The sequence below is a fragment of the Hyperolius riggenbachi genome, chromosome 2 (genome assembly GCF_040937935.1).
Source record: "Hyperolius riggenbachi isolate aHypRig1 chromosome 2, aHypRig1.pri, whole genome shotgun sequence".
Classification (NCBI taxonomy): domain Eukaryota; kingdom Metazoa; phylum Chordata; class Amphibia; order Anura; family Hyperoliidae; genus Hyperolius; species Hyperolius riggenbachi.
Genome location: NC_090647.1, coordinates 396,228,065 through 396,252,630, shown reverse-complemented (window position 1 = coordinate 396,252,630; position 24,566 = coordinate 396,228,065).

Sequence of the window (24,566 nt, the reverse complement as noted above, 5' to 3'; positions counted from 1 at the left end):
ACATATGTATATATCGGCAATGAACCGATATATGACATAAGCAGGAACTCTGACTAGGACAGGAGTAATACAGGGAACAGGACTCAGAAGGATTCGCTATCTCTTCGCAGAGATGAACGCAATCCACAAACGGTAACAGAACAGGATTCAGAAGGATTTGTTATCTCTTTGCAGAGATGAACGCAATCCACAAACGGTAACAGAACAGGATTCAGAAGGATTTGTTATCTCTTCGCAGAGATGAACGCAATCCACAAACAGAACCAGGAGCAGGGTAACTAACTCAGCACGGGTGATCACGATACGCGCAACCTACCAAAACGTGCTGGAAAGCTGACTAACTGCACACAGGATATAAACAGTTCGTGTACGTATACATCAGCGACACTGATGTATCAACGTAACACGAATACAAGGAAAATAATAAATGTGCTGGTATGCATATATATTGACAATGAACCAATATATGATGCAAAGACCAGCAAAGTATCTTTAGAACAAGAAACACGATCGGGGGCTGAAGCAACAGCAAGACAGGCTTAAATTGAAGCTATGAAAACCCGAGGAGTCCTGCAGGAAGCAGATCTTTATACTGAGGTCATCCAATGGGAGCAGACATGCAGATTCCCACACAGGTGAATGATAATCAGTCACAAGCTGACAGCAGGGAAAGGCAGACAAAGCTATGCAGCTTGCATGGAAAGAGATCAGAACTGCCTGAGCTGCAGCACTACTACCTCCAGCAATACCCGCTGCAGCAGCGATCATGACAGTACCCCGCCCTTAAAGGCGGATACCAGACGCCTCTCAAAACTGACCTTCCCAAGGAGACAACCTAACTGATAATTCATGATGACCGGGACAGCCCGGCAAGACCAAATTCCAGAATCAGTCATCACAAGACTGGACCCATCAGAACCAGAACCTACAGAACCATGCCCATCAGTACTACAAGTCTCAGTGTGACACCCATCAGAACCATGATTTCCAGAAGAAAGCCCCCCGAAGCTCTCTGAGCGATACCCACTGCCTTCCAGGGACCGTCCAAAAATGCCAAAGCCTTTGCAATGCCCACCAGAACTGTCTTTACCAACACAAAACCCACTGTTAAACCAGTCCAAGGTACCAGGACAAGCTTCCTCAGAGATCTCCCAGAACACTTTAAAGCTCCAAAGAGATCCCAAAAGGTCAGAACGCCCTTTAGGCTCACATGGAGAACTATCAAGAATCCCCATGGAACCTATGGCAATTCCCGAGTCAGGGTTACAAGGACAAACATCAAGATCAGGGCTTTCAGGGACCAGAACCATCTCTGGGCATGCAGGCAGACTGGCAAAATCAGAACATGTCTCCCCTAAGGAAGCATCTGAGTACGCTAACACCTTAGACACACTTGGGCATTCTGGCACACAAAGCACATCTGGGCACACTGGTACAAGAGAAACTTCTGGGCATGTCAAGGAACTGTGAACCTCAGGGTCAGCCAAGATAGGACCGAAACCAGGACTGGACAAAAATTCATCATGACTAGACTTCACAAGCACTGGACTCTCACTAAAGAATGCAGGAACAGACTTGGATGTCGCTGATTCTAGCAAGGTTGTTAACAAATCAGGTTCAGGGGCATAAACAAGACAGGACAAGTCTTCTGATGTATGACCTGAGCGAGATAGGAATTCCACAACTTCCTCTGGACTGGACAGAGACTCATCTAGTACCTGGGATTGGGGCTCCAAAGTAGCTGCAAAACAAGTCAATATTACAGCATCCCCCACTGAACTGGGCAAATCTGAGGAATTCCCTGGACAGGAAGGGAACTCCGGAATCTCTGCCACACCGGCCAGAGAATCAGAATTTTCCAAAATACAAGGCAGGGTTTCAGGAACGCTTACTAAATCAGACTGAAATTCTGAGACTTCTGTTATTTTGACCAGAGAATCAGAATTATTCATGTTACAGGGCAAGACTTCTGAAACATTCAGAGGACAGGGCTGGAGTTCCTCGGCTGTTACAACACTGGAGAGGGACTCCACAATATTGGTTAAATCATACTGTGTACAGGGCAAGGTATCTAAGACACTTGCTGACGAGGACAATATTTCAATGACTTCTGCTTCATCAGACAAAGATTCATCAAGTTTATTTAGAGTGGACTTTAATTCTAAGACAGCTGCTAAACAAGTGAATATTGCTGCAACACCCACTGAGGTAAGCAGTGCCTCAGAGTCTTCTGCTAGAGGGTTTGAAGTATCCAAAGTACTGGGTGAAGCATAGGACTCTGCGACTCCAGCTTCACTGGACAGGATCACTGAACAGTCCATATTGCAGGGCAAAACCATGGAAGCACCTGCTGGACAGCATAAGGATTCTGTGACCTGAGCTTCATAGGAGAAATCTACTGCACAATTCATGGTACAGGGCAAATTTACTGGAACATTTTCTGAACAAGGTAATAATTCTGCGATTTCAGGTTCACATAGCAGATGCTCTGAGCTATTCACGAAACTAGAGCGAGGTGTAGAAACAGGAAGATCAAGACACAATGTTTGCGCATCTGAATCACCATTCATTTGTAAAATTGGAAAATTCAGATGCTGGGGTTCTGAGGTTTCTAGACAGGATTGCTGGGACTCGGAAACTGATGAAGTGCATCTATTGGCATCTGCTGGATCAGACAGGAGTTGAACTTTATTAACACAGGTAATTTCTGCAGAAGTGTTTGCAGAGGCAGGCAAGATTTTTCTGGTGTCTGTTTCACTGAACAAAGACTCATGAGTACTGGCTAGACTGGACTCGGAAGTCAGCAGGACCTCTGGATTCTCTGCTGAGAAATTTGTGCAGGGCAAGGTTAAGAAAGTATCAGTGGCTTCTGTTTTACTGGGAAGTAACACTGAGTTATCCATGGTACAGGGTGGAATTGCAGGAACTTCAATTTCACACAAAAAGAGCTCCGAATCACCTGCTGAATCAGCGAAAGGTGCTGAAGCAGGCGGGTCAGAACGCCAAATTTGCGAATTCGGAGTCACATAAAAATCATCCAAAATCAGTTCCCACACATCAATCAAAGGAGCCACACAGTCATACCTACACACACCAGTCTCTATTAGGTTATAGGCTGACTTAATGCATGCATTCAATACCATTTCACTTTTTGCACTGTAAAATTGACAAAATGAACTTGAATCATTCTTCCATTCACAGACCAGGGCTTCCATCTCTCCCCTCTCGAATGGAGGATCCCATGCATACTTAACAGCGAAACATTTAGGCTGATCACAGTTTGCAGATATGATTGTGGCAGGCCCATGTATAGGGTTAATTAGCAGGTGATTGGCAGATTCCTTATTCTTAAGAATCTCCAATACCTGTAGCAAGTGTTGAACTGTAGTGTATGCAAACTTCCCTTGGTTCACAAATAAGTTGATTTGTTCAATACTCTGTAATATCTCCTCATAATCATACTCAGATAATTCTTTTAAACAAAAATCTTTATTTTCCCTAGCCAGGGAGGAAAGTTCATTAGTAGTTTCATAAGTCCATTTAACTCCCCTGAAAGACAATTGCATTTCATTATCTGTTAATGGCAGAATCTCATTATAGGTCTCAGTCGCTAAGGATAACGACTCTGCAGATCGGACACGTTTCTTAGAACGTTTGCGTTTTGCCTTAGACCCTGCTGCCTTTGGTGATTTATTCAAAGCTGCAGGAAAATTATCAGGAACACTCTCTGCTTGCTGATCATTTTTGCAAACAATTGAAGGGGAAGCTGATTGGCCTGCTGCCAGGAGTTCATTTAGAGGAAAAGGCAATGGATCTATGCGCAACCAGTTATGGATCACAAACGCTAGAAATTCCAGCGGTCTCTCTTTCAAATCGGAATGATTGAGAACATCAAATGCGCACTGAAACAATTGCCCTTTAAACAAAATATAAACTAGCTGGAGTGCCCAGGTTGAAACAGGAGTCGCTTGGAGATCGGGATTGACCAGGAACCTGGCACATTCAGAGAAAAACTCATTTTCTGTTTCAGAGCTAAGTTCTTCAAATTTCTTAAAGGAACAGGAACCATAATTAACAGTGTCATACTTTCTGGGAATCCCCCCCACAATGGGGATTGGTAATGGGGTTTTCATAATGTAAGGCTTGGTGGTGTATTCTCCACAGTCAGCATGCAACGCATGAGCTGACATGAAGGAGGTACACGCACTAGCACAAGGAAACAGGCTATCCCTAGTATAGTGGAGGGGAGGACTGACTCCAATACGAGATTGTGGCGCACAGAGCCGGTGCAGATCCGACAGCCACAAACAATACTTTTGCGATAACGTCTCAGCGCAAGGTAGCGCTGAGCGCATAAACCAGAACTGAGGAGATCAGGACAGGTAGACAGAATGAACGCTTGCTAGCAAGCCGCTACTTAGTGACAGCAAGCGTCCACAACAAGACAGACTGGAATGAGGCAGCCAATGCGTTGCAGCGATGGCGTGCCTCACAAAGACAGGACAGGATAGTCAGGAAAAAGCAGGATCGAGATAGATGAACGTAACACAGACAAAAATACAATAAGTATGTTTTCCTAGCGTATTACAATTACAGCTATCAATGAAACTATTTGTAACATCTGACTAACATATGTATATATCGGCAATGAACCGATATATGACATAAGCAGGAACTCTGACTAGGACAGGAGTAATACAGGGAACAGGACTCAGAAGGATTCGCTATCTCTTCGCAGAGATGAACGCAATCCACAAACGGTAACAGAACAGGATTCAGAAGGATTCGTTATCTCTTTGCAGAGATGAACGCAATCCACAAACGGTAACAGAACAGGATTCAGAAGGATTTGTTATCTCTTCACAGAGATGAACGCAATCCACAAACAGAACTAGGAGCAGGGTAACTAACTCAGCACGGGTGATCACGATACGCGCAACCTACCAAAACGTGCTGGAAAGCTGACTAACTGCACACAGGATATAAACAGTTCGTGTACGTATACATCAGCGACACTGATGTATCAACGTAACACGAATACAAGGAAAATAATAAACGTGCTGGTTTGCATATATATTGGCAATGAACCAATATATGATGCAAAGACCAGCAAAGTATCTTTAGAACAAGAAACACGATCGGGGGCTGAAGCAACAGCAAGACAGGCTTAAACTGAAGCTATGAAAACCCGAGGAGTCCTGCAGGAAGCAGATCTTTATACTGAGGTCATCCAATGGGAGCAGACATGCAGATTCCCACACAGGTGAATGATAATCAGTCACAAGCTGACGGCAGGGAAAGGCAGACAAAGCTATGCAGCTTGCATGGAAAGAGATCAGAACTGCCTGAGCTGCAGCACTACTACCTCCAGCAATACCCGCTGCAGCAGCGATCATGACAAGAGGTAAGACAGAATCGCCTAGGATAGTACCTCCAGCTACACCTAGGCGATAGAGTTCCGCCTTTTTGGGACAATTTTGTACCATGTGACCCTTCTCTGCACAGTATAGGCAGAGTCTCTCAGTATGTCTCCTATTTTTCTCCACCTCAGAGAGCTTGGATTGTCTGATTTGCATCGGTTCATCCTGAGGAGGAGAAGAAGGGACAGGAGCAGAGAAGGTGATAGGAGAAGGTCTCCCTGGTGCTCTACCTCGAGTCTGCCTTTGATAACGAACTTGACGATCAATTTTGACAGCTAAAGAGATCTCCTCATCCACTGTCTTAGGTTCTGGGTGGCTTAACATCAGATCAGCAACAGCATCAGATAATCCTGATAAAAAACAATCTAGTTGTAACGATTGGTGTAGCTATACAGACGTCTGATTATTGCGTGATCTGCAGAATCACCAATAATACAGACTCTATACCTGATTATGTGGTGATCTGCAGTATCACCAATAATGCAAGTATAGAAGACAGATATACTGAGATGAATAATGCTTGGTGCAACAGTAAGAATAGTTGGATAGACCTCACCAGAGGAGCTGGTGGGTACTATCTGCAACAATGAGTGCTAGACCTCACCAGGGGAGCTGGTGGGTACTGGCTGCAACAGTAACTGAGTAGTTTGGCTAGACCTCACCAGAGGAGCTGGTGGGTACTAACTGCAACAGTAACTGATTAGTTTAACTAGACCTCACCAGAGGAGCTGGTGGGTACTATCAGAGCACCTCTCCAGTGACAAGGGCTCACTGGAGAGTAGAAAGGTCAGACAGGCAAAGATCGGCAACAGAGAGGCAGGAACAATACAGAATCGGCAGGCAAGAGAGTAGTAATATTTCAGGCAAGGTTCAGCAACAGAGTCAGATAGGCAGAAGTACAGAATCGTTTAGCAAGAGCGAGGTAAGAGGTTAGCCAGAATCATACACAGGTAATCAACAGTAATAATAATAACAATAATCCTAGTCTTGTGTGAAATCCCTGGTTTCCTCCCAGATCAAAGCACACCGGATATTGTCTAAGGTCTGAGCGCTAACACTGACGTATTCGCAACAGCAGACAGGTTGCGAGTGAACAGCGAAGGCTTTTAAAGCAGAGGAGAGCCCACAGTCATGCCCATCTCCAATCAGCCAATCCGAGCGCCGTGAGTCTCCTCTGACGTCAGCCGACCGGCAGGTCAGCTGACGCGCCTTCTCCCAGCATAAAGGTCCTGTCTCCGCGCGCGCCCGAGCGAGACAGCGACCCTATGAGCAAAAGACAGTCCAGTCCTCTGCATGCTAGACGCCGGTGGAACGGACGAGGCCTCTGAGCAGGGAACTGAGGCGGCTGCAGAGACACCCTGCGTGCCCACAGCCGCCACCACAGCGGATGTTACAGTACCCCCACCCAAAGTGTGGACTCCGGACACGGTCCACCAAGTCTGCCAGGACGCAATCCATGTAACTCTTCCCTAAGTTTTTTCACACCAGAGATCACAGGGAGGGAGGAAGGAAGAGGGATGCCCCTGCACAAGCGGCCTAGAGTGGGAGACAGAGGAAGATCTAACCTCTCTCAATCTGGATGGCAGAGCCCACACTATGTCACCTGGTATGAACTCCCATTCAAACAAACTAGTATCCCATCGGACTTGACCTTTAATGTACTTAAAAAGTGACCAAAAACCAGTCACTCTCAACCACCTGTCGTTATTGCACGACTATAGGTGAGTGAGTAATATTTGAAAATAACAGGTAATACTGACATATGAGAGGTCAGATAACAGTAGACAGGGTATGGTCAGTAGTAGGACACCACACTCCAAAATTTGCCAGTCAGTAGTCAGTATACCTATGTGTCCCGTCTTTGGGAGGTCTTTGCTGATCCCCCCTGCTACCTGGTTCACACTGGCAGGTGTGTGAGGTTCGGTGCAGGGTGTAGCTACTCCCATTCAGGTAAGACACACAGAGTTTAAGTTGGCAAGGTGTACACAGGCAATATATAATACTGTAAGGATCCACGGTTATGTTCGTGGTCCACAGCCGTATAAACCTACATGGTAGTGATAATACCAACGCCCTTCACAGAAGGTAATAGGTTGCTGGGGAGAGACAAGGTGTGCTAAATTTATATACAGTGATAGTGCAGTTCGACTAGTGCTAGTTTCACTCCATAGGCGGAGCTTCGTCAGGAAAAGGTGCACATAAGGTATGAAAAATAATAAACAGCCCCCCACCACATACACCCACAGCAATAGTAGCCCAGAACAGAGCTGAAGCGCCTGCCAAACAAAGTTGGTTAAGTACTGAGTATGAACATCACCAATTAGTCTCACCTGGGTGTGACACACCCCCTCAACGTATTATTCATGCTGATGCCCTGGACGCTTGTGGGTAGTGATTGCATCCCCATACAAGTGAGTCAAGCATACTGCGCGCTGTTTGCACGCAGTCTGAACAGTAACATCAGGGTTAGGTGTATACGAGTGGCTCACGGGGGGGAAGTGACGTCATTTACAGTCCCACCTCTTCCGCGCAGTAGAGAGTCACCCGATTGGCCGCTCCAGCTTGCTGATCGCCATGGTAACAAGTATACACAACGACCCGGCGTCAGTGTGATCAGAGGGAGGCGGCTGAGACAGTGGTACGCCTATATGCCAAACGTCACAGCTGCAGCCACATTGCGGTTGCCGTGGTGATCTGTAAACATCCAACGGCACCAGGCATTCAGGGCAACAATAGAAACACTATTGTGAGGGGATGTCAATCAGGGAACACATTGTCACATATAATTGGGACAAATAGCTACATGTGCGGAACTGTCGCCACTGGCCCGCATGCATATCAGCTCGCTCGATTACCCCAGCGTATTGGTCGTCATAGCGATACCTGCATACAGAACACGGCGCCTGCGCATGTATATAAACAAAAGATGGAGTTGCCATGGTAATCTGGCAACAGCCACCACAGCGGCCCACATCATATACACTGGATGAGGGAGAAACTGTAATGGGGGGGTGGATCACCAATGCGAAATCATAATGCTATACAATGTATAATAAGAAAACACTGACATACATGTGTGCTGCCAGTATCGATGTCCCAATACGAATTGGAGATGACAGTGGACATGAGGCAGAAGAATAGGGGAGGGGGAGGAAGGGGGAGGGGGAGCGAGACAGACCCAGGGAAATTGGAGACAAGATAGTTAAAAATAGACAGAGCCATGCAAGAATAGATGTAAGATGCCCCTAATAGGGGAACTGGTTATGCACAAATTCATTAACAGAGTACATGTCTGTGGCAACAAAGGTATGTGTACACACTGTGGTGGAATACGCAGTCAACTATTGTTACAGGAAGCAGGAGATCCCAAAGTCCTCATTAAGGCCATGTGGGGCTAGGGTGTCCAGTCTGAAAATCCATCCGGCTTCCAGTTGGTGCAGTTTTTTATCTAGGTCACCACCTCTCACGCCCACCTTCCACTGTTGGATACCCCAGAACTTGATGTCAAATGGTCTGGATGGGTGGGCTGTGTTCATGTGTCTGGCCACTGATGTATCGTTTTTGTGTTTTATGTCCCCGATATGTTCGAGGACTCGTTGTTTCAGTGGCCTAGTAGTCAATCCCACATACATCATATCACATCTGCATTTACAAGCATAGACTACACCCGGGGTGTTGCAATTGATAAAAGATCTAACAGAAAAGGTCCTGTCGGTGTACCTGGAGGAGAAGGTGGTCGTTTTCTCCATGACGGGGCAGGCCTTACAGTGGCCACACTTATATGAGCCGTTTGGTTTGGGTGGAAGCCAGGTCAAACTGGGCGATTTCTCTTCCCTAAACATACTATGGACCAACATTTCCCTCATATTTCTAGTACGTTGGTATGTGATGGCCGGTTTTGTGGACAAATGTTTTGACAAGTCCTTGTCTTGATGGAGAATTGGCCAATATCTTTCAAAAATCCCCAAAATTTGATGGGACTGTTTGGAGAAAGAGCCAATCAATCTGGGCATGGGTCGTGTAAACGTATTTTTTGTTTTGTTTATTAGGGTGTTAACACGTGATGTTTATTTTGCTCTTCTATACCCTTTCTCAATGACATGTTCAGGGAAACCTCTTTGTGCAAATCTGTCTCTCAGTCGCCCACATTCACCTTCAAATTTCTCCTCTGTGGAACAATTCCTACGAGCTCGCAGGAATTGGCCAGTGGGGATGCCTGTTTTAAGGGATTTGGGGTGAGCGCTTTCCCAATGCAGCAAAGAGTTTGTCGCAGTAGGTTTGCGATATATTTCCGTCTGCAGACACCCCTCCTCGTCCTTGCAAATCATTAGATCAAGGAAAGTGATGTTCTTCTCCTGAATGTCATAGGTGAAACGCATCCCTACTTGATTGTCATTAAGAATGTCGACAAAGTCAACAAAAAGGTCCCTGGGGCCGTCCCATAGTATCAAGATATCGTCAATGAAACGACCCCAGAACGCCACATGGGCCGTAAAAAAGGACAGATCCTCACCAAATACCACCGTGTCCTCCCACCAGCCCAGGAAGAGATTTGCATACGATGGTGCACATGCCGTGCCCATCGCACTTCCCCTGAGCTAGTGGTAGCAACGATCACCAAATAGAAATACATTGTGGCACAGGATGAACTCCAAAGCCCTTAACAGAAAGTCAGTGTGGGATGTTAGATGGGTACCCCTGGCATTCAAAAAATATTTAACAGCTTGGATGCCCAGATCATGCCTAATGTTGCTGTATAACGATTCAACATCCAAGCTGGCCAGGAGTACCTCCCCAGAGACTGTAAGGTCCTAAAGTCTGCAAAGGACATCCTTAGTGTCTCTAAGATACGATGGCAGAGATTCGACAAAAGGTCTTAAGAACATGTCAATGTACTGGCTCAGCTGGTCTGTAAGGTTGTCACTCCCAGAGACAATCGGCCTACCAGGTGGGTCGATTGTTTGCTTATGGATTTTTGGCAGGGAATAGAAAACCGACATAATCGGATGTTCAATGGATTTATTGAGTATGTCATAATCTGATTTTTCTAAGGCCCCACTCGCAAGGCCCTCCTTAAGGAGGACTTCCAATTCCACTTTGTGTTGTTTAAGGGGGTTGGATTTTAATAGTCTATACTGTGTGGTATCACTTAAAATATTATTATTATTATTTATTGTATTTATAAAGCGCCAACATATTACGCAGCGCTGAACATTAATTTAGGTTACAGACAATATTTAGGGGTGACATACAGCAATATGACAATACAGGAATACAAGAAAACCAGATCACACACCATAGTATGAGTACCAGGTAATGCTTAGTCAGTCACTGGATGGAGCATGGAGATTAGGCAAGTTAGGTTCACTCAGATGCATAGCATGGGTGCACAGTAATGGAGGTGCAAGATCAGGTAGGACACAAAGGGAGGAGGACCCTGCCCAAAGGCTTACAATCTAGAGGGAGAGGTAAGGACACGAATGGTAGGGGACCAGAGTTCAGCTGTAGGTTTAGAGCACTTGTGAGGGGTGGTAGGCCAGAGTGAAAAGGTGAGTTTTGAGGCTTTCTTGAAGATGTTGAAGGAGGGGGCTGTCCTAATGGGTGGAGGTAGGAAGTTCCATAGTGTTGGAGCAGCTCTTGAGAAGTCCTGGAGGCGTGCATGGGACTGGGTGATTCGGGGGGGCGGTTAGGCGAAGTTCATTGGAAGAGCGGAGTGAGTGGCTAGGTGTGTACCTCTGGGTAAGATCGGAAATGTAGGTTGGACAGGTTTTGTGGACAGATTTGTAGGTCAGACACAGTATCTTGAATCTGATTCTGGACTGGATAGGAAGCCAGTGGAGCGATTCTCGGAGGGGATCCGCCGTGGTGGAGCGATGGGAGCAGTGGATAATTCTGGCTGCCGCATTCATGATGGACTGCAGTGGGGCTGTTCGGGTCATAGGGAGACCAGACAGCAGGGCATTGCAGTAGTCAAGGCAGGAAATTATGAGGGCATGGATGAGGAGTTTGGTGGTGGCAGAGGTCAGGAAAGGGCGAGTCTTACAGATATTACGAAGGTGGAAGTTGCAGGACTTTGTGAGGTTTTGGATGTGGGAAGTGAAGGAGAGTGCGGAGTCCAGGGTGACACCCAGACAGCGGGCTTGAGAGGTAGGGCGAATGGTCGTGTGGTTAACAGTAACATGCACATCTGGGAGGTTCGTGGATGGCCGGGGTGGGAAGATCATAAATTCCGTTTTGTCTAGATTTAGTTTCAGGAACCTAGCGGACATCCAGGAGGAGATGGCTGATAGGCAGGAGGAGACCTTGTCCATGGTAGTGGTGGATATGTCAGGGGTGTGGAGGTAGATCTGGGTGTCATCTGCATAGAGATGATAGTTAAAACCCATGGAGGAGATAACCTTGCCAATGGAGGATGTGTATAGGGTGAACAGTAGGGGGCCAAGGACCGAACCTTGGGGGACTCCCACTGAGAGGTGGTTGGGGGTGGACGAGGACTCATTGAAGGCGGTCGTGAAGGAGCGGTTGGAGAGGTAGGATGAAAGCCAGGACAAGGCGAGATCGTGAATGCCCAAGGACTGGAGGGACTGGAGGAGTAGGGGATGATCTACTGTGTCAAAAGCTGCTGACAGGTCAAGGAGGAGGAGAATGGAGTATTTACCTTCAGCTTTAGCTAAGGCAAGGTCGTTGACCACTTTGGTGAGAGCAGTTTCGGTTGAGTGGGCAGGCCGAAATCCAGATTGGAGTGGGTCTAGCAGTGAGTTGGCATTGAGGAACTGGGTCAGGCGTTTGTGAACCAGACGCTCAAGGAGTTTTGAGGCAAAGGGGAGGAGGGAGATAGGACGGTAGTTGGAGGGTAGCGAGGGGTCGAGGGAGGGTTTCTTGAGCAGGGGTAGTACAGTGGCCTGCTTGAAGTCTGAGGGGAAGGTGCCTGTGGATAGGGAGAGGTTAAACAGGGTAGTGAGGACTGGGGCCAATTCCGTGAAGTGAGGCTGGAGTAAATCGGAGGGATGGGGTCAAGAGGGGAAGTAGTGGTATAGGAAGTCTGCAGTAGGTGGGTGACTTCCTCGGTCGTAGTAGGAGGGAAGGATGTGAGGGGAGGATAGGGTGGAGGAGGAGCTGGGTGGGAGGGGGTTGGAGGTGAAGATTGGAGATTGGATATTTCCTGGCGGATGGAGACAATTTTGTTGGTGAAGTGGGTGGCTAAATCTGTGGCAGAGAGGGAGGAAACAGAGAGTGTGGGGGGGGTGGGTTTAAGCAGGGAGTTGAAAGTGGCAAAAAGACGCCGAGGGTTGGAAGCTTGTGCTCCGATGAGCTTGCTAAAGTATTCCTGCTTCGCATGAGCAAGGGCAGTGTGGAACTGCAGCAGGTTGGTCTTGTACTGTAGGAAATCCTGGTTAAGTCTAGTTTTTCTCCATTTCTGTGCACATCTTCACAAAATTAAGTGTGTTCATCACTACCACATTTCCCCCCTTGTCAGCTGGTTTAATTGTCAGATCTTTGTTATTACCAAGCGATTCAATTGCCCTTTTCTCATCTACAGTCAAATTTTCATTATCATGATTGTTCCATTTGTACACACGTTTTTCTAGGTTCTTCAAATCTCTAACCACCATATTGACAAATGTTTGCTCATAGGTGTACTGTGTGATTGACGGGCAAAACTTGCTTTGTCCCTTCAATTGACTTTTACGGGCCAAGGGTGATGGTCCAGACTCACTCTCCTCTAATAGCTCGGTTAGGGACTCGAGGGCTTCCCTTTCCTGTATCCCCAATCTCTTTTCCTTGCCTTCTTTGGACTCATACATTTTAATGAGGGCCAGTTTTATGGCAAACAGATGGACGTCTTTTGTCCACTCGAAAGCAGAGAAATTAGTGGTTGGAACAAAGGATAAGCCCTTTTGTAACACCTCAATTTGTGTCTCAGTGAGTGGTATATCTGAGATATTCACAACCCTCAAAGTAGAATTATGTGTTTGTTGTGCAGCTAACTCATTCACTCCTACCACTGGTGGTTGTAATTTCCCCATCTTTTGCCCGTGTAGCCCCATTCCCCCCGATTTCTCAAATAGTGAGTTTGTTTTTGGGTGACCTCCTGTGGCCCCTTCACCTGTGTGTCTGGGGTTTGTGCTAAAAAAAAAACCCTGTACACATGGTTTTGAGGGTGCCCTTGGGTATTTTGGGGTCTTAGAGATTCTTTTGGGGTTTCTAGAACCACGTGGTGGGTTTGCGTTACGTATGGAAGAGTCCGATTCGGACTCCGATTGGGGTTCACTCTCAGATCGGGATTCGTGTTCTCTGGGTATAGGTCTGTTTGTACATTGTTGTTTAGTCCACGTATATACTTTATTCGCTCTAAAGGCCTCACTATCTCTTTGATATTTATGGGCTTTCCTTTGCTTAATATCTTCCCTATAGGCACTGACTTTGGTTTGCAATTTAGCTTCCAAACGGGCAAAATCAGTGTGATTGGAGGATTCAAGTAATGTTTTTTGTTGCGTAAGTAATTTATCTTTAGTTTTTTCTGCAAATTTACATTCAAAATCACGAAGATATGTCATAAGTTCCAATGTTTGTTTCGTTTTCAATTTTTAACAACCCTCCATAAAATCGACCACATCTGTATGTGAATTGGGGTTTATCAAATTACGAAGTATATGATGTGGGCCGCTGTGGTGGCTGTTGCCAGATTACCATGGCAACTCCATCTTTTGTTTATATACATGCGCAGGCGCCATGTTCTGTATGCAGGTATCGCTATGACGACCAATACGCTGGGATAATCGAGCGAGCTGATATGCATGCGGGCCAGTGGCGACAGTTCCGCACATGTAGCTATTTGTCCCAATTATATGTGACAATGTGTTCCCTGATTGACATCCCCTCACAATAGTGTTTCTTGTCTAACAGCTGGCGCTGCCCTGTATGCCTGGTGCCGTTGGATGTTTACAGATCACCACGGCAACCGCAATGTGGCTGCAGCTGTGACGTTTGGCATATAGGCGTACCACTGTCTCAGCCGCCTCGCTCTGATCACACTGACGCCGGGTCGTTGTGTATACTTGTTACCATGGCGATCAGCAAGCTGGAGCGGCCAATCGGGTGACTCTCTACTGCGCGGAAGAGGTGGGACTGTGAATGACGTCACTTTCCCCCCCCCCCGTGAGCCACTCGTATACACCTAACCCTGATGTTACTGTTCAGACTGCGTGCAAACAGCGCGCAGTATGCTTGACTCACTTGTATGGGGATGCAATCACTACCCACAAGCGTCCAGGGCATGAGCATGAATAATACGTTGAGGGGGTGTGTCACACCCAGGTGAGACTAATTGGTGATGTTCATACTCAGTACTTAACCAACTTTGTTTGGCAGGCGCTTCAGCTCTGTTCTGGGCTACTATTGCTGTGGGTGTATGTGGTGGGGGGCTGTTTATTATTTTTCATACCTTATGTGCACCTTTTCCTGACGAAGCTCCGCCTATGGAGTGAAACTAGCACTAGTCGAACTGCACTATCACTGTATATAAATTTAGCACGCCTTGTCTCTCCCCAGCAACCTATTACCTTCTGTGAAGGGCGTTGGTATTATCACTACCGTGTAGGTTTATACGGCTGTGGACCACGAACATAACCGTGGATCCTTACAGTATTATATATTGCCTGTGTACACCTTGCCAACTTAAACTCTAATGTGTGTCTTACCTGAATGGGAATAGCTACACCCTGCACCGAACCTCACACACCTGCCAGTGTGAACCAGGTAGCAGGGGGGATCAGCAAAGACCTCCCAAAGACGGTACACATAGGTATACTGACTACTGACTGGCAGATTTTGGAGTGTGGTGTCCTACTACTGACCATACCCTGTCTACTGTTATCTGACCTCTCATATGTCAGTATTACCTGTTATTTTCAAATATTACTCACTCACCTATAGTCGTGCAATAACGACAGGTGGTTGAGAGTGACTGGATTTTGGTCACTTTTTAAGTACATTAAAGGTCAAGTCCGATGGGACACTAGTTTGTTTGTGTAATTTACCTGTACTGTACTCGGTTTAGTGCTTTGTTATGAACTCCCATTCCTCAGACTGTCTCCTCTGGCTTAGTTGAGAGGAGCCTACAACCGAAGCCTGATCATCCCGAATTCCAGCAGCCGCAAGAACTACTTTCTCGGGAAGGATGCCTACAGGAGTGGCGGGCTGCACCGTCTCAGGCTCGAAGCATCTAGACAAAGCATCAGCTTTAATGTTTTTACTACCCGGTCTGTAGGTAATAATAAACCTGAATCGCGTGAAAAATAAAGACCAACGAGCCTGTCTGGGGGTAAGACCTTCAATATACTCTAAGTTCTTATGGTCCGTATAGACTGTTATCGTATGTTCAGCCCCCTCAAGCCACTCCTCAAATGCAAGTTTGATGGCCAATAGCTCACGATTCCCAATATCATAATTTCTCTCGGCGGGAGAAAACTTCCTAGAAAAAAAAGCACATGGATGCAGCCTGCCCTGTAGGCCGGAATGCTGGGACAGCACAGCCCCCACCCCAATTTCTGAAGCATCCACCTCAACGATAAAGGGAAGGGACACATCCGCATGTCTCAAGATGGGGGCAGAACAAAACAACTGTTTGAGTGATGAAAAAGCAGCTTGTGCCTCTGACGACCAGTTGTAAGTATCTGCCCCCTTCTTGGTAAGTTCAGTAAGGGGTGACACTACAGAAGAGAACCCCTTTATAAACCTTCTGTAATAGTTGGCGAAGCCAAGAAATCGCTGGAGTTCCTTCAAACCCAAAGGCTGAGGCCACTCCAGGACAGCCAATACTTTTTTGAGGTCCATAGACAACCCTGCTGTGGAGAGAACATACCCCAAAAAAGGAACTTCCAAAACTTCAAAGAGACATTTTTCTATTTTGGCATACAGGGAATTCTGTCGTAACTTTCTCAAAACGTACTTCACATGTTCTCTGTGCTCAGCCAAGGTAGGTGGAAAAATGAGAATGTCGTCCAAATAGAGGAGGACAAATCGCCCCAGAACCTCCCTGAAGACTTCATTAATCAGTTCTTGGAAGACGACGGGTGCGTTGCACAACCCAAAGGGCATGACGAGATACTCGTAGTGCCCATCGGGCGGGTTAAACGCCGTCTTCCACTCATCACCTTCTCTTATGCGGATCAGGTTGTATGCCCCCCTAAGATCAAGTTTGGTAAAGACACCAGTGTCACAGGAGCCCTAGTGGTCAGACCGCAAATTGCCTTCCAATCCGTTTCAGCACACCAATCATGCAAGCTGTGTTCGCACTCGGTGCACGGAAATCGACGGAACTTGGGCAGCAGCCCGACCAGAAGGGAGCCTGTGAGGTACGGTAATTACAACTTTACACACTCTTTCAGGGTATAACTGCCACCACCTCTGTTATCTGAGACAGAGGAACTCACTAACTGGTTATTTCTCGATCTGCAAATAAAAACGGTTAAACACACTCTATTCTGTCCGGCTAATAACAGTAGCGTCTCTTCAATAGAGTTGGGCCGAACGGTTCGCCGGCGAACGTGGTTCGCGCGAACTTCGGTGGTTCGTGTGCGGGTGCCGCACGCGAACGTTTTGCGGAAGTTCGGTTCGCCCCATAATGCACCTGAGGGTCAACTTTGACCCTCTACATCACAGTCAGCAGGCCCAGTGTAGCCAATTAGGCTACACTAGCCCCTGGAGCCCCACCCCCCCCTTATATAAGGCAGGCAGCGGCGGCCATTACGGCCACTCGTGTGCCTGCATTAGAGAGAGTAGGGCGAGCTGCTGTCTGTCTCTAGGGAAAGATTAGTTAGGCTTAGCTTTTCCTGGCTGCATACCTGTTCTGTTCAGTGAGCCCTCAGCCCACTGCATACCTGTACTGTGATCCTGCCACTGCATACCTGTTCAGTGATCCTGCCAGTGCATACCTGTTCAGTGATCCTGCCACTGCATACCTGTTCAGTGATCCTGCCAGTGCATACCTGTTCAGTGATCCTGCCACTGCATACCTGTTCAGTGATCCTGCCAGTGCATACCTGTTCAGTGATCCTGCCACTGCATACCTGTTCAGTGATCCTGCCAGTGCATACCTGTTCAGTGATCCTGCCACTGCATACCTGTTCAGTAATCCTGCCACTGCATACCTGTTCAGTGATCCTGCCACTGTATACCTGTTCTGTGAACCCGCCACTGTATACCTGTTCTGTTCAGTGGACCCGCCACTGTATACCTGTTCTGTGAACCCGCCACTGTATACCTGTTCTGTTCATTGGACCCGCCACTGTATACCTGTTCAGTGATCCTGCCACTGCATACCTGTTCAGTGATCCTGCCACTGTATACCTGTTCTGTGAACATGCCACTGTATACCTGTTCTGTTCAGTGGACCCGCCACTGTATACCTGTTTAGTGAACACGCCGCTGCATACCTGTTGTGTTCAGTGAACCTGCCACTGCATACCTGTTCTGTGAACCCGCCACTGTATACCTGTTCTGTTCAGTGGACCCGCCACTGTATACCTGTTCTGTGAACCCGCCACTGTATACCTGTTCTGTTCAGTGGACCCGCCACTGTATACCTGTTCTGTGAACCCGCCACTGTATACCTGTTCTGTTCAGTGGACCCGCCACTGTATACCTGTTCAGTGATCCTGCCACTGTATACCTGTTCTGTGAACCCGCCACTGTATACCTGTTCTGTTCAGTGGACCCGCCACTGTATACCTGTTTAGTGAACACGCCACTGCATACCTGTTGTGTTCAGTGAACCTGCCACTGCATACCTGTTCTGTCAACCCGCCACTGTATACCTGTTCTGTTCAGTGGACCTGCCACTGTATACCTGTTTAGTGAACACGCCACTGCATACCTGTTGTGTTCAGTGAACCTGCCACTGCATACCTGTTCTGTCAACCCGCCACTGTATACCTGTTCTGTTCAGTGGACCCGCCACTGTATACCTGTTCAGTGGACCCGCCACTGTATACCTGTTCTGTTCAGTGGACCGGCCACTGTATACCTGTTTAGTGAACACGCCACTGCATACCTGTTCTGTGAACCCGCCACTGTATACCTGTTCTGTTCAGTGGACCCGCCACTGTATACCTGTTTAGTGAACACGCCACTGCATACCTGTTGTGTTCAGTGAACCTGCCACTGCATACCTGTTCTGTGAACCCGCCACTGTATACCTGTTCTGTTCAGTGGACCCGCCACTGTATACCTGTTCTGTGAACCCGCCACTGTATACCTGTTCTGTTCAGTGGACCCGCCACTGTATACCTGTTTAGTGAACACGCCACTGCATACCTGTTCTGTGAACACGCCACTGTATACCTGTTCTGTTCAGTGGACCCGCCACTGTATACCTGTTTAGTGAACACGCCACTGCATACCTGTTCTGTTCAGTGGACCCGCCACTGTATACCTGTTCTGTGAACCCGCCACTGTATACCTGTTCTGTTCAGTGGACCCGCCACTGTATACCTGTTCAGTGAACCCGCCACTGCATACCTGTTCTGTGAACCCGCCACTGTATACCTGTTCTGTTCAGTGGACCCGCCACTGTATACCTGTTCAGTGAACCCGCCACTGTATACCTGTTCAGTGAACCCGCCACTGCATACCTGTTCTGTGAACCCGCCACTGTATACCTGTTCTGTTCAGTGGACCCGCCACTGTATACCTGTTTAGTGAACACGCCACTGCATACCTGTTGTGTTCAGTGAACCTGCCACTGCATACCTGTTCTGTGAACCCGCCACTGTATACCTGTTCTGTTCAGTGGACCCGCCACTGTATACCTGTTCAGTGAACCCGCCACTGCATACCTGTTCTGTTAACCCGCCACTGTATACCTGTTCTGTTCAGTGAACCCGCCACTGTATACCTGTACTGTTCAGTGAACCCACCGCATCAGTGCGCATACCTGTGCAGTTAAGTGAACCCACCTACCTACGTGAGTGCACGCAGTGTGATATACCACTCCATGCATACCCGATATGGACAAAACAGGTAGAGGAAGAGGTAGTGCCAGAGGCAGAGGAAGGCCACCGAGGTCGTGTAAATGTAATTTCGTGTGGACCTGGCCCACAGTACAGTGCTCGGAAGAAGGCACGTCCCATCACCTCCCAAGATTGTCAGGACGTGGTTGAGTATTTAGCGACACAGAACACCTCATCTTGCTCAGCCACCAGCGCTACTACTAGCACCACTTCCGCTGCATTTGACACTTCACAAGAATTATTTAGTGGTGGTGAAATCACTGATGCACAGTCATTGTTGTTACAGCCAGATGAATTTTTCGCCAGCTCATATGTCTGCGTTACGCGGCAACACTATGGATGTAACGTGTAAGGAGGATGAAGGACCTACACGTTTGGATTTTTCTGAGGCAAGCGAAGCTGGGCAGGATGATTACGATGATGACGATGATAGGGATCCTCTGTATGTTCCCAATAGAGGAGATAAAGAGGGGGACAGTTCAGAGGGGGAGTCAGAGAGTAGTAGGAGGAGAGAAGTTGCTGAAAGAAGCTGGGGCAGCTCTTCATCAGAAACAGCTGGTGGCAGTGTCCGGCACCATGTATCGCCACCTATGTACAGCCAGCCAACTTGCCCTTCAGCATCAGCTGCTGAGGTCCCCATAGTGCCCACATCCCAGGGTGGCTCAGCGGTGTGGAAATTTTTTTATGTGTGTGCCTCAGATCGGACCAAAGCCATCTGTTCGCTCTGCCAACAAAAATTGAGCCGTGGAAAGGCCAACACTCACGTAGGGACAAGTGCCTTATGAAGGCACCTGCAGAAAAGGCACAAACAGCAATGGGATGGCCACCTGAGCAAAAGCAGCAGCAGCACACAAAAGAAAAGTCACCCTCCTTCTCCTCTTCCTCCTTCAGGTGCATCATCTGCTTATGCCGCTTTCTCCCTTGCACCTTCACAGGCACCCTCCTCCACTCCGCCTCTGCCCTTGAGCGGTTCCTGCTCCTCTGCCCACAGCAGCAGTCAGGTGTCCGTGAAGGAAATGTTTGAGCGGAAGAAGCCACTTTTGGCCAGTCACCCCCTTGCCCGGCGTCTGACAGCTGGCGTGGCGGAACTGTTAGCTCGCCAGCTGTTACCATACCGGCTGGTGGACTCTGAGGCCTTCCGTAAATTTGTGGCCATCGGAACACCGCAGTGGAAGATGCCAGGCCGCACTTATTTTTCGAGAAAGGCCATACCCCAACTGCACCGTGAAGTTGAGAGGCAAGTGGTGTCATCTCTTGCGAAGAGCGTTGGGTCAAGGGTACACCTGACCACGGATGCCTGGTCTGCCAAGCACGGGCAGGGCCGCTACATTACCTACACAGCCCATTGGGTGAACCTGGTGGTGAACGATGGCAAGCAGGGCGCAGCGGACTAAATTGTGACACCTCCACGGCTTGCAGGCAGGCCTCCTGCCACCTCCTCTCCTCCTGCTACATGCTCTTCGCTGTCCTCCTCCTCCTTGGCTGAGTGGCAGTTCTCCTCTCCAGCTACACAGCCCCAGCTCCGCAGGGCCTATGCTGCATGCCAGGTACGACGGTGTCACGCCATCTTAGACATGGCTTGTCCCAAAGCGGAGAGTCACACTGGAGCAGCTCTCCTGGCTGCTCTTAAGAAACAGGTGGATGAGTGGCTGACCCCGCACCACCTGGAGATAGGCAACGTGGTGTGCGACAACGGCAGCAATCTGCTTGCCGCTTTGCATATGGGGAAGCTGACACACATACCCTGCATGGCACATGTCATGAATCTAGTGGTTCAAAGATTTGTGGCAAAGTACCCTGGCTTAGCGGATGTCCTGAAGCAGGCCAGGAAGTTCTGTGGGCATTTGAGGCGGTCTTACACAGCCATGGCACGATTTGCAGAAATTCAGCGGAAAAACAACATGCCGGTGAGACGCCTCATTTGCGATAGCCCGACTCGCTGGAACTCGACCCTGCTCATGTTCTCCCGCCTGCTAGAACAGAAGAAAGCCGTCACCCAGTACCTCTACAACTGGAGTAGAACGAAACAGTCTGGGAAGATGGGGATGTTCTGGCCTGACAACTGGACACTGATGAAAAATGCATGCAGGCTCATGCGGCCGTTTGAGGAGGTGACCAACCTGGTGAGCCGCAGTGAGGGCACCATCAGCGACTTAATTCCCTACGCTTACTTCTTGGAGCGTGCTGTGCGTAGAGTGGCGGATGAAGCTGCGAATGAGCGTGACCAGGAACCGTTACGGCAGGAACAGGCATGGGACCAATTTTCATCAGACCCAGCTGTTTCCTCAACACCTGCGGCAGCACAGAGGGGGGAGGAGGAGGAAGAAGAGAGGTCGTGTGCAGAAGACAAGTCAGACTCAGAGGATGATGAGCAAGGTGTTTCTTTGGGGGAGGAGGAGGAGGAGGGGACGGCGGCAGGAGAACAACTGCAGCAGGCGTCGCAGGGGGCTTGTGCTGCTCAACCTTCCCGTGGTATTGTTCGCGGCTGGGGGAGGAGGTTGACTTACGTGACATCACTGAGGAAGAGCAAGAGGAGATGGAGGGTACTGGATCCGACTTTGTGCAGATGTCGTCTTTTATGCTGTCCTGCCTGTTGAGGGACCCCCGTATAAAAAACCTCAAGGGGAATGAGCTGTACTGGGTGGCCACACTACTAGACCCTCGGTACAGGCACAAAGTGGCGGACCTGTTACCAACTCACCGGAAGGTGGAAAGGATGCAGCACATGCAGAACCAGCTGTCAACTATGCTTTACAATGCCTTTAAGGGTGATGTGACAGCACAACGCCAGCAAGGTACCACTGCCACTAATCCTCCTCCCGTGTCCACGCAGTCAAAGACAGGACGCTCCAGCGATCTCATGGTGATGTCGGACATGCGGACGTTCTTTAGTTCAACGCCTCGCCGTAGCCCTTCCGGATCCACCCTCCACCAACGCCTCGACCGGCAGGTAGCCGACTACCTGGCCTTAAGTGTGGATGTAGACACTGCTGTGAACAGCGATGAGGAACCCTTGAACTACTGGGTGCGCAGGCTTGACCTGTGGCCAGAGCTGTCCCAATTTGCCATCCAACTTCTCTCCTGCCCTGCCGCAAGCGTCCTCTCAGAAAGGACCTTCAGCGCAGCTGGAGGCATTGTCACAGAGAAGAGAAGTCGCCTAAGTCACAAAAGTGTTAAGTACCTCACCTTTATCAAAATGAATGAGGCATGGATCCCGGAGGGCTGCTGCCCGCCCCAAGACTAAGTCAGTCCCCGCACACACAGCATCTCTGCCTGCACGCCGTGTGACTGGCTGCCTGGCCTGCCCCAAGAAGACTAAGTCGCTCCCAGTCCCTCCACACAGCATGTCTGCCTGCAGGCCGCTTGACTACCTTCTCCGCCACCACCAACAGGGTCCGGGACTCCAGGCGGATTGCTGAATTTTTTAGGCCGCTGCTAGCAGCGGCCGCTGTAATAATTTTTCTGGTGCGTGTACATGACTGCCTAATTTTTCTGGCTGCACTGCGGGCAGCTGCAACAACAAAAGAAAAGGCATGTACATGCGCCCATTCCCCTTCGTGATCATTACCTTGCCGTGGTGAAGGGGCTTGCGTATCACAATGAAGCAATGACCGGCGCCTAGATGAGTGTCTCGGGGGGCACACACACGATAATAAGGTCGTTGCCTCATTGTGGTCAGACCAAATTTGATCAGCTGGACAGTCACTGTTCTGTCATTCAGCTACATCAGCCAGGCGACCATATGGGCTGTAAAGCCACCAAAACCTGCACTCTCGCCATGGTGCGCACCAGTCCAGCACGGCCGTCACTACACAAACAGCTGTTTGCAGTGCGTTACACGGTGAGTTTGGTGTGTCAGTGTGAAGCAGTACCTTAATTACACTACCTGATTGATGTATACACATGCAAGATGTTTTAAAGCACTTTAGGCCTGTCATTTAGCATTCAATGTGATTTCTGCCCTTAAAACGCTGCTTTGCATCAAATCCAGATTTTTCCCGGGGACTTTTGGCATCTATCCCACTCCGCCATGCCCCCCTCCAGGTGTTAGACCCCTTGAAACATCTTTTCCATCACTTTTGTGGCCAGCATAATTTTTTTTTTCAAAGTTCGCATCCCCATTGAAGTCTATTGCGGTTCGCGAACTTTAACGCGAACCGAACGTTACGCGAAAGTTCGCGAACCCGGTTCGCGAACCTAAAATCGGAGGTTCGGCCCAACTCTACTCTTCAGAAGTCTGGTTCAGTTTGTGTTGTGCGGAGAAGCAGGGTAGCAGAACAGTGAATGACTTTGATAAAGTCTTTTATTCACGGGCAATATAAATAATTAATATATACAGACAATTATTAAAATCAACAATTATTGAAACAGTAATAGCCAGTATGAAAAATAAAAGAAAGAGAGGAAAAATACTTAGTTTCATGGAAAGATGTCCTTTTGTGGGAAGATTTATAAAGTTCTTGGTAAAATCCTATGTTTCAGATCAAAGTTCAGAGTTCAGACCAGGTGGATGCCAGCATATCCTCAAGCTGGCACAGATGAGATCAAGATGATGTTTCAGGGTGGAGGACACTGAGTTTGGCTCCTCTGCCATTCTTATGCCCCTGATCCAGTAGGAGGGAGTGAGGGCGGGAGCCACACACTCCCTTAGAATATGATATGAGTCCTCCCCTTGTCCTGGGGACCAGAAATCATATCTAACCATATATGGGCTCTATCTCACAGAACCGTACAGGTCAGGGCAGATTTACTAACATTTTCAGGTCTGTCTCGATTTACCCAGCAGCCTGATACCAAACATGAGGGGTGGGACCCCTGTGGTATCATCAGGGCACTTTCGAACTGCCTAACTGGCAGTCTTTACCTCAGAATGTTCTGAAACTTCCTCAGAACCAGCGCCAGATAGGGCCAAGCATGCTCTGTTAGTTTGGAGGGTCTGCCAGCCTGGCAACACAGAAAATATGACACATATAGCAGTTTATGGAATATGAGATACATCTGGGACTTACAGCAGGTCATTCCCATGCAAAGGCTCTTTGAAGTTTGGGGCAGCAAGCTATGTGTCAGCTTCCCTGCTGGGAGGAGAGCCAGAATGTCTGACTTTTCCCCAACTAAATTGTTTCTGTCATTGTGC